Raw genomic sequence first — 10454 nt, forward strand, 5'->3', positions numbered from 1 at the left:
GTATCCTCAGCCATTCCTCGTATGTCTGACCTACCATTGCAGGGATCATCCATGTGAGTCTCCGCTGGACATGCTTCAGTGCCAGTATGTCCTCCCTGAGGTGTGGGGACCAAAACTGGACAGAGTACCCCAAATTGGGCCTAATCAGAGATTTTTAAAGTCTCAGTAGCAAATCGCTGCCTTTTTATTCCAAACCTCTTGAGATAAATAACATCATAGCATTCGCTTTCTTAATCACGGATTCAACCTGCATGTTTACCTATAGATAATCCTCGACTCGCACTCCCAGATTCCTTTGTACTTTGGCTTTAAGAATTTTCTCACTTTTAGAAAGTAGTCCATGGTTGTATTCTTTTTTTCCAAAGTGGAAGACCTCGCGTTTGCTCACATTGAATTCCATCAGCCATTTCCTGGACCATTCTCCCAAACTGTCAGGATACTTCTGCAGACTCCACACTTCCTCAGTACTACCTGCCTGTCCACCACCCTCCTATCATCAGCAAACTTCGTTAGAATGCCCCCAGTCCCTTCATCATGATCATTACTATATAATGTGACCATGCAGGTAACCATGCCTAGGATCCAATTACCAACAGGTCCAGCAGTAACTTTCGTGTAATTGCCGAGTGGGCAGACTGTTTAAGTCCAAGGAGTTATCCAAGCAGCTCAGTCCTCAGTCATACAGTCCCCTCAAGTTCAGACTGTTCGGATTTCTACTATACTTGAAAATGAGGACTCCCAGGAATCTATGGATAGCATGACTGACTCTCAGAAACGTAGAGAAATTCTATCGAGACGGCCTTCATACAGGAAAATACTGAATGAACTGTCTTCTGATCCCCCCAGTGTGCATAGAAATCGATGAGGAGAAATCAGAAGAAGAGTCTGTCTCAACTATTACTGCAATGACAATGCAGACAACCATTTATCAGACTAGCAGCGTACAATACATTGCTCTTACACAGGGGGGAGCAATTCAGCTGGACAACAATGGTACAGATGGAGTGCAAGGAGTCCAGACACGAACAATGACCAACGCAGCGACAGCCAATTTTGGAGCAGCCATTATACAGTATGCACAGAGCCCTGATGGACAGCAAATCTTTGTGACGGGCAGAATCTTTATAGAAATTATTCCATTGTACAGACACAGCATGGGTTCGTGAACGGCAGGTCATGCTTGACCAATCTTTTGGAATTCTGTGAAGACATTTCAAGCAAGGTGGACAACGGGGACCCAGTGGATATGGTGTAGCTGTATTTCCAAAACAACATCAACAAGGTGCTATGCAAGAGGCTGTTGCACAATATAAGTGTGCATGGTGTAAGTGGTAGAAGATTTGTTGACCAATAGGAAGCAAGGTGTGGGGATAAATAAGGAATATTCTGGCTGGCAATCATTGACAAGTTGTGTGCCTCAGGGATCAGTGTTGGGACTGCAATTATTTACAATTGATACAGATGATTTGGAGTTGAAATGACCTGTAGGGTGTCAAAGTTTGCATGTGACACTAAGATGATTAGTGGAACAAAGTGAGAGGAAATCTGTGAAACTTTGCAGACAGACATAGATACATTGAGTGAGTGGGTAATGGTCGGTCAAATGAAATAGAATGTTCGTAAATATAAAGTTTATACTCTTTGTTGTAGTAACATTTAAATAAAAATACTTGAAGATTAAACATTTGCATAATTTGCTTTGCAGAGGGACCTGAGCATCCTTCTGCATTAAGGTTAGTCACCAGGTACAACAATCTGTTCATAAAACAAATGGAATTTTGTCCTTCATTGCTGAAGCGCTTGTGTTTAAAAGCAGAGGTTATGTTCCAGCTGTATATGGGTGCCTGTGAGGCCACACCTGGAGTACTCCACCCAGTTTTTATCTCCTTAGTTGAGAAAGGATGTACTGATACGAGAGGGCGGTGCCGAGAATGTTAACTTGGTTGACTCCTGAGTTGAGGGGGTTGGCTTGAGAGAGACTGAGTAGATTGGGATTATATTCATTGGAATTCAGAAGAATGGAAACATATAAAATAATGAATGGAGTGGATAAAATAGAAGTAGAGAGATGTTTCCATTGGCAGATGAAGCTCGGACAAGAGGGCATCACCACAAGACTAGAGGCAGCAAATTTAAGACTGAATTGAGAAAGCACTTCTTCACCTCTATGAAATTAATTGCCCAGGGACGCAGTTGATGCTAGTTCATTAAACATTTTTAAAGCTAGGTTAGATTTTTTTTAAAAAAGTAATTAATTAATGGACATGGTGAGAACGTGGGTAAATGGTTTTGTGTCCACGACGTGATCAGCCATGATCTTATTGAATGGCAGAGTAGGTTCGAAGGGCAGGACGGCCTTCTACTGTTCCCAGTTCTTTATGTTATCTCTCCCTCATTCGTTACTTGAAGGTGTTGATGTTGGATTGAGATGGATAAAAGTAAAATTCACAGAACATCAGGTTATTGGTCAACAGGATTATTTGGAAGCACTTGGTTTGCTGCTTTTTCATCAGGTGGTTTTGAGATGCTGTTGTCATTTTTAACTCTTGTAACTCATGAACAGCATCAAAAGCCACGAAGCAATCCGCATCCTGCAGCCAACATTGGGCCCCGGGTGATTGATGTCAGCGGCGGACCAATGGAAAAGCAGCAACAGAGCTGGAGTACCTGGAGGGGCAGTTGGTTCCCCTGACCAATCAGGGTGATTTAGGAGCGTGACTAGACTATACCACGTGATCATCCTCGCGGTCGATTCGTGATGTGTGGACGGAGAGCTGTTGGTAAAGATAGAAATAAACAGCAGGAAGCGTGAGGGAAATGATGTTGGTATGGGTTGAGAGGGTTTACAGACATTTGGTGCACATCGGAAACTACAAATTTGAAATTTAGTCTCGTTTTTGCAGTAAATGGGAAAATGCCTCATCCAGTGATTGACTCGAGTAAGCAGCACCATCTTTATTTGGGGCAACGATTCACTGGACACATGCAGCCGCAATCTTTGTAGGGGGCAAAGTTCAGCGGAATGCATGTGCAGCCCTCTCTGGTAGAGAGTCATAAGGCAGGATTTACACAGATCATATTCACACCCAGATAAATGTATTTGTTTTCTGCATTTGTTTTGTCATTCATTTAAATGATTTGGATGTGAATCGAGGTGGTAGAGTTAGTAAGTTTGCAGTTGACACCAAAATTGGAGGTATTGTAGACAATGATAAAAGGAATCTCAGAGTACAATGGGATATTGATCGGATGGAACAATGGGCTGGGGAGTGGCAGATAGGGTTTAATTTATGGGCGGCACAGTGGTTAGCACTGCTGCCTCACAGTGCCAGAGACCCGGGTTCAATTCCCGCCTCAGGCGACTAACTGTGTGGAGTTTACACGTCTTCGCCGTATCTGCATGAGTTTCCTCCGGGTGCTCCGGTTTCCTCCCACTATCCAAAGATGTGTTGGCCAGGTGAATTGGCCATGATAAATTGCTCGTAGTGTTAGGTAAGGGGTAAATGTAGGGGTATGGGTGGATTGCGCTTCAGCAGGGCGGTGTGCACCTGTTGGGCCGAAGGGCCTGTTTCCACACTGTAAGTAATGTAATCTAGATAAATGTGAGGTGCTGCATTTTAGAAAAGCAAATCAGAGCAGGAGTCGCACACTGTATTGTAAGGTCTTAGAGAGTCTTGCTGAACAAAGAGACCTTGGAATACAGGTTCATAGTTCCTTGAAAGTAGAGTCGCAGGTAGATCGGACAGTGAAGAAGGCATTTGGTATGCTTCCCTTTATTGTTCAGAGCATTGAGTAAAGGACCTGGATAGGACATTGGTTAGGTCACTTTTGGAATATTGTTTGAAGTTCTGTCTCCCTCCTATCAGAGGGAGGCACTGAAACTTGAAAGGTTTGGGAATTGATTTTCAAGGATGTTACCAGTGTTGGAGGTTTTGAGTTGTAGGGAGAGGCATGATAGGCTGAGGTCATTTTCCCTGGAGTGTCATAGGCTTAGGTGTGATGTTATAGAGGTTTACAAATTCTTGAGGGACATGGATAGCGTAAATAGACAAGGTTTGGTGGAGCCCAGAACTAAAGGATATAGGTTGAGGGTGTGGTGGGGGTGGGTGGGAAATTCAAAACGAGCCTAAAGGGCGACTAAAATTGTAACATTTAAAAGCATTTGAATAGGAAGGGTTAGAGGGATGTTGGCCAATTGCTGGCAAATGGGAATAGATAAGGTTACAATATGTGGTTGGCATAGATGGGTTGGACCGAAGATCTGTTTCTGCGCTCGACATCTCTGACTGTGGAATCATAAAAGTGAACATTGCTCTGATTCATCTCTGGGCTCCGTGATGTCCACTTGTTTGTTATCTAACTTCCTCAGTCTCTCGTGTGTATTTTGCTCTGTGTAGTATTTTACTAATATTTTCACAGACCTTTTTGTAAATGAATTGTGCACTGCTGCGCAGCCCCGGACCATATGTTTCATTATCAGGTTATTTTTTCCACAATATCTTTGACAGCCAAGAGTTCTTTTTTCCAGTAAGTGAGTGGATTTTCCTTCCATTTCTGACAGTCAAATTCTGCACCATTTTCATTCCCTAAAAATCAAACTGCACTCCCTGAAACATGTGTATTTCTCCTTTCACGGATACCAGCGATCAAGGCCAAAGCTCTGTTGCCTGTTGGGAAAGTGATGTTTGACTTCCTTGTACTGCTGCAGTTGTATGGTGAAGGTGCTCCCACAACATGGTTGGGTAGGAGACATTACAGATTATTCACTTAGCGATAGTGAAGTGTAGAAAATAACTGTACAAATCAACACTAATATATTGAGAACGTTTGACATAAGGCCACAGATGGAGAATATTATGTCCGGTGACTAAAACTTTTGCGAAACAAGCAATTTTTCAGGAATGACTTAAAGGAAGAAAATAGATCTTAGAGGGTGGGAATTCCAGACCGTGTTGCCTTGGAATCTATAGAAACAGTCACACAGCTGAACTCAAAAATAAACATATCATTGGGAGTCTTAACTAAAATGAGTTATTGAGATGTGAAAGGGTGTTTGTTGCATGGAGCTAGGAATGATTACAACCAGGAATTAAGTTCAAGGGTGTGAAAGTAAATTGCTGTTGCTAATAAATGGGACGCTTTTGATTGATCAGCCAGTTCTGATACAAGTGAACACTTGGGCGGTAGAGTTTTCAATAGTCTGTAGATTATAGGGAGGGTGATTGTGGGATGCTGGCCAAGAGTGGGTTTAGATAATGAAATCTAGAGTTAACAAAATGAATGAATGAGAGTTTCAGTAAATGAGCTGAGACTGTGGTGAAGTCAGGTGATATCACTGAAGTCGAAATAGTGTTCTTGGAGTGGGACTGGGCTATCACCCTCACCTCACCTCTGGAATTCAGCTAGTTGTCAGTTTGTGAATCAAGTCTGTAACAAGATCACGAACCGAGTGGCCCTGGCAGAACATAAACTGGGTGTCACACAAGGTTATTGCTGAGCAGCTGCGTGACAGTACTGTTGATGACACCTTCCATCACTTCACTGCTGAGCGAATGTCGACTGATGGAGGGAAATTGGCTGAGTTGGCTCTGTCCTGCGTTTTTGTGTTGAACATCCCTGAGAAATGTTCCACAATGTCAGTAGGTGCCAGTGCTGGAGCAGTACTTGTCTTGGTGGGCAGCAATTTCTGGAGCACAGCCATCAGTATTATTACCACAATGTTGGCAGGGCCGACAGCCTTTACACTACTTCTCCATTTCTTGATTTGATTTGAAATAAGTTTTCAACCAATTCGATTCACATCTGTGATGTCTGGTACCAATGGAGAAGGCTCATCCACTCGGCACTGGCGGCTGAAGAATGCTGCAAATGCTGTTGTCTTGTCTGTTGCATGGATGTGTGAGACCCTTCCATCAGTAAGGGTGGGGATATCTGTGATGCTTCCTCCAGTGAGTTGTTTAATTATCCATCACCATTCCTGACTAGGTGTGGCAGAACTGCAAAGCTCAGAACTGATCCATTGGTTGTTGGATCACATAGTTCTATTTGGTGTTGCTTGCACTGTAGCTTCACCAGGTTGGCACCACATTTTTAGGTATGCCTGGTATTGCTCCTGGCATGCCCTGTGGAACTCTCCATTGAACTAGGGTTGATCCCCGACTTGATGTTAATGGTTGAATGGGGGATATACCAAGCCATGAGATTTCAGATTGGGCTGGAGTACAGTTAGAACATAACACATAGAACAGTACAGCACAGAGCAGGCCATTCAGCCCACGATGTTGTGCCGACCACTGATCCTCATGTATGCACCCTTCAATTTCTGTGACCCTATGCATGTCGAGGAGTCTCTTCAAAGTCCCCAATGACCCTGCCTCCACAACTGCTGCAAGCAACGCATTCCATGCTCTCACAACTCTCTGTGTAAAGAACCCGCCTCTGACATCCCCGCTATACTTTCCTCCAACCAGCTTAAAACTATGACCCCTCATGTTAGTCATTTCTGCCCTGGGAAATAGGCTCTGGCTGTCGACTCTATCTATGCCTCTCATTATCTTGTATACCTCAATTAGGTCCTCTTTTCTCCTCCTTTTCTCCAATGAAAAAATTCCGAGCTCAGTCAACCTCTTCTCATAAGAAAAGACCTCCAGTCCAGGCAGCATCCTGGTAAATCTCCTCTGAACCCGCTCCACAGCATCCACATCTTTCTTATAATAGGGCGACCAGAACTGGCCGCAGTATTCCAAGAGCGGTCTAACAAAAGTTTTATAGAGGTGCAACAAGTTCTCATGACTCTGAAACTCAATACCACTGTTAATGAATGCCAAAACACCATATGCTTTCTTAACAGCCCTGTCCACTTGGGTGGCCATTTTAAGGCATCTATGTACCTGTACTCTGATCGTCCACACTGCCAAGAACCGTATCTTTAATCCTGTACTCAGCTTTCAAATTCAACCTTGCAAAATGCATCACCTCGCATTTATCAAGGTTGAATTCCATAAACAGCAGTTCTGCTGCTGTTGTTAGCCCACAGTGAGACAGAAGTTGCAGGGTCAAGAGGGCTGATCGTGTTGTTGTATTTTCTGGTGCATCGGTAGATTTAATGTGGTTCATCCAGTTTCATTCCTTTGTTGAGACTGTGCAGTGATTAATACAATGAGTGATTGGGTCGGCCACTGTCAGGAATGCAACTTTTTAAAAAGGATTTTGTGATTTACACATGAAAGAAGTGAAACTGTCATGGTATTCGAACAGGTGAAAGACTCAACAGACAGTCAAGGTATTTTGTCAACGGATAATTTCAGTTACAACACACTTTAAACTTTTGCTAAAAATTCTGTGCCTTAGCATTATGCCCTCCACAATCACCTGATGAAGGACCGGCGCACCCAATGGTAGTGTGCTTCCAATTAAACCTGTTGGACTATAACCGAGTGTTGTGTGATTCTTAACTTAGAACATTACAGCACTACATGTAAACAGGCACAGTGCAGTTAATCAATACATTCGGAAGGATTTCCTTCAAGTTTGATGACGCAATATTAGTCAAAACCGTCACCTTCAACCGACAATGTAGCCCGGAACAAAAACTTCAGGCTGACACAAAGATTCCCACCCCACTGCAATGTGGTCACCAGGCCCGGCCCAGGAACTGGCACTGGGTCATTTGTGGACTGTGATATCAAACGAAGCGAGTAAACACAATTCTGACAGATTAGTCCTCAAATATGAGTAGCAGGTTTGAGACAAGGCCGGTGATATGCCATCTTGCACTTCGCTTAATTGCATTTCTTATTTAGAGTCGTGTTTTGCAAAGTATAATGAACTGTGCGTTTTTCTTTCCCATGGTTGGGGAGTTTTATCCCAGTTGATCACAGTTGCTGCCTCTCGCTCCACAATTTAAATCATAGGATCTATAACAAAGCAATAAACTGCAGGTATGGGAGATCTGAACCACAGAATCAAAGTGCTTGAGAATCTCAGCAGTTCTGAGGACATTGGTGAAGAGAACAACATGTTACATTTCAACTTTACTGACTATTCGTCTGAACGGACAAAAGGTCATGAGACTTTGAACTTACAGTGTTTTATTCCACTCAGAGATGCTGCTGGACCTGCGGTTCTCCAGCACTGTGCATTCTATATTGAGCTTTATTTACAAAACACATCGGAAAAAATACTGATCTCCAAAATTGAAAGTTTCAATGCAAACACGAGCATAGTTTCCACACTCGAGTTACACAAGCATGCCTCAGTTTAAAAAAACAAGATTTAACTCAAAGTGACATTCCATCTCAAAATTAGCCGAGTTATACCAGTGATAAAGATCATCTACCCAATGAGGCACTTCAGCACAACATCCTGCAGTGTTGCACACAGCCACCTTTACCAAAGAATGATCACATGTCACAAAATTAAAGGCCGAGAACATGTATCTTTAAAGGAGCTGAAATAAAACTCTCAATTCTTGGAAGGATTTTTATTAAAGCCGATTGAACATTTAAATCTCAGAGCATAATCCTTGCTTTTTTAAACAAAGTGTGTGGGAAACATCCCACATCTTGCTCAAGGGTCAGTTCGGTCTGATACAAAGAGCCAAAGATCAAGCAAACATCACACTTTCCATTCACTTCTGCAATGGGCTGACATCACATTTCCTCAGGATTTGAAGAATTTCATAAATTGTTTGTAAAATCAGTTGTCACATGAAAGAACTGGACAATAAATGTCATTGCATGCAATAAGCGTGAAGCCTGTGACAGCAGATTTAGCTTTGGAGGCCAATGTGTGCGTTTTCTAAATTCTGGGACCACTTTGGGGGACTGCTCCCAGATGGTGATAGTGAGCATATCTGGAATGCACTGTTTAGATTTGGGAATCCTTGGGAGACTATCTGTGGGTTCAATAGTAATTCGATTACATTGTTGGTGAACAGTAAGCAGTTCAAAAAGTTATTTTTGTATTGTTTTTGACTCCCTGAATGGTATTCAAATCTGCCAGGTTGCTTTCAATAGTGTAAATGCATCTATTTTAAATAGTTGGAATATTCCAGAACTGCCAAGTGCTTGGAAAATTCGGGGGGGACAAAAGATCACGTTGAGTAATTTTAAGTTAAGAATGCAAGAGGACTTAAATACTTCGGTGATGAATTCAAATATTTAAATGGAGTGCTCAGATTTAAAATATCTCTTATCCATAGGAATGGATGGACCGACAAAACAGGGACCAAATTCCTATCTGGGGAGTGTGAAATGTGTTTTGATAATGTCACCTGCATTTAGCAACAATAATTTAGCAAGTTTGGAAATTTTACAAGCAATACTAACTTCAGTGATGCTCCATTCATGTCCCAAGCTCGATGAAAAAAAACAACAATTTTCAGGTTTATTGTACACACTCTGAAACACGTGTTTCTTCTACAGATCCTGCAAGTTTCCCCAATGAGCACAGTCCATCCGAATGATGTTGCTAACTTTGGCCAACTCATTTCTTTCCTAGCCTCTAGCCTGAAGAGTGACCAGAAGCAATTACTCCCCATATGTGGGAACATTACTGACGAGGATTCTTTTCCTTCAGAATTGACTTCCATATATTCAGTGCCCAGAAAAGATAAAAAGCTTGTTACCTTTTAGAGAGAAATGATTCAGTGAGATTAAATAGCTAACCTTTTCTTGCTTAATAATCAAGCTGCTTAAATTTTAAACATGAACACTTCTTAATAGTTCACTAGATCCTAACGAAATATTCTGTAAGAAATAAATCACATGATTCATAGTTATTCAGATAACAAAACAAGACTGGTCATTGAAGAAACCAGTGGAAAAAGCAATGAAACAATTTGCGTTGGATATACCTCAGTCATCATTTCAGGTGCATTTTTTGCATAAATCCTTTTCCTCCACAAAGTATTCAACTTCTTGAATAATTGAGATAATGAAGTCACAATTGTACAAGACACAACCAAACCCTTCAGTCCATCTTGCCCATGGTGACCAGATATCCTAAATTAAGCGAGTCCCATTTGCCAGCATTGGTTCCATATCCATCTTAAACCCTTTCTACTAATTATCAGTTTATTTTACTTTATCAGAACTTGAAACACTGACGTTTCTTCTCCCATCATTTGTTAATGAAATCGTAAGTTCATTCATCCAAGTTAATTTTGTAATCTTTCTCAAAGAAACAAGTGAGAACAACAAATAGCAGAGTGTAAAACAAAATACTGCAGCTGTGCGATATCTGGAAAAACTCTAAAGGTCAGGTAGTATTAATCTTTCTGGTCAATGACCTTGTACTCGCTAAGTGCAACATATAGGCAAAACAGAAGGAAAGTGGAATTTGGAATGGTGTATAATGACCCAATTGGCACTGCCCTATGGTACAGCTTTAGGTAACCTAACAATAGTTGAATGGCATTACATGCAGTTTGAAAAGAACAACATATCAACAGG

The 10454-nt window shown here is 41.9% G+C and overlaps 1 pseudogene; it reads left to right on the forward strand.

The window, feature by feature from the left end:
• The first annotated feature begins 571 nt into the window (after positions 1-571).
• Positions 572-1166, forward strand: LOC140491667 (cyclic AMP-responsive element-binding protein 1 pseudogene; annotated as a pseudogene).
• Positions 1167-10454: the final 9288 nt, after the last annotated feature.

Source organism: Chiloscyllium punctatum, chromosome 19 (genome assembly GCF_047496795.1).
Source record: "Chiloscyllium punctatum isolate Juve2018m chromosome 19, sChiPun1.3, whole genome shotgun sequence".
Taxonomy (NCBI): domain Eukaryota; kingdom Metazoa; phylum Chordata; class Chondrichthyes; order Orectolobiformes; family Hemiscylliidae; genus Chiloscyllium; species Chiloscyllium punctatum.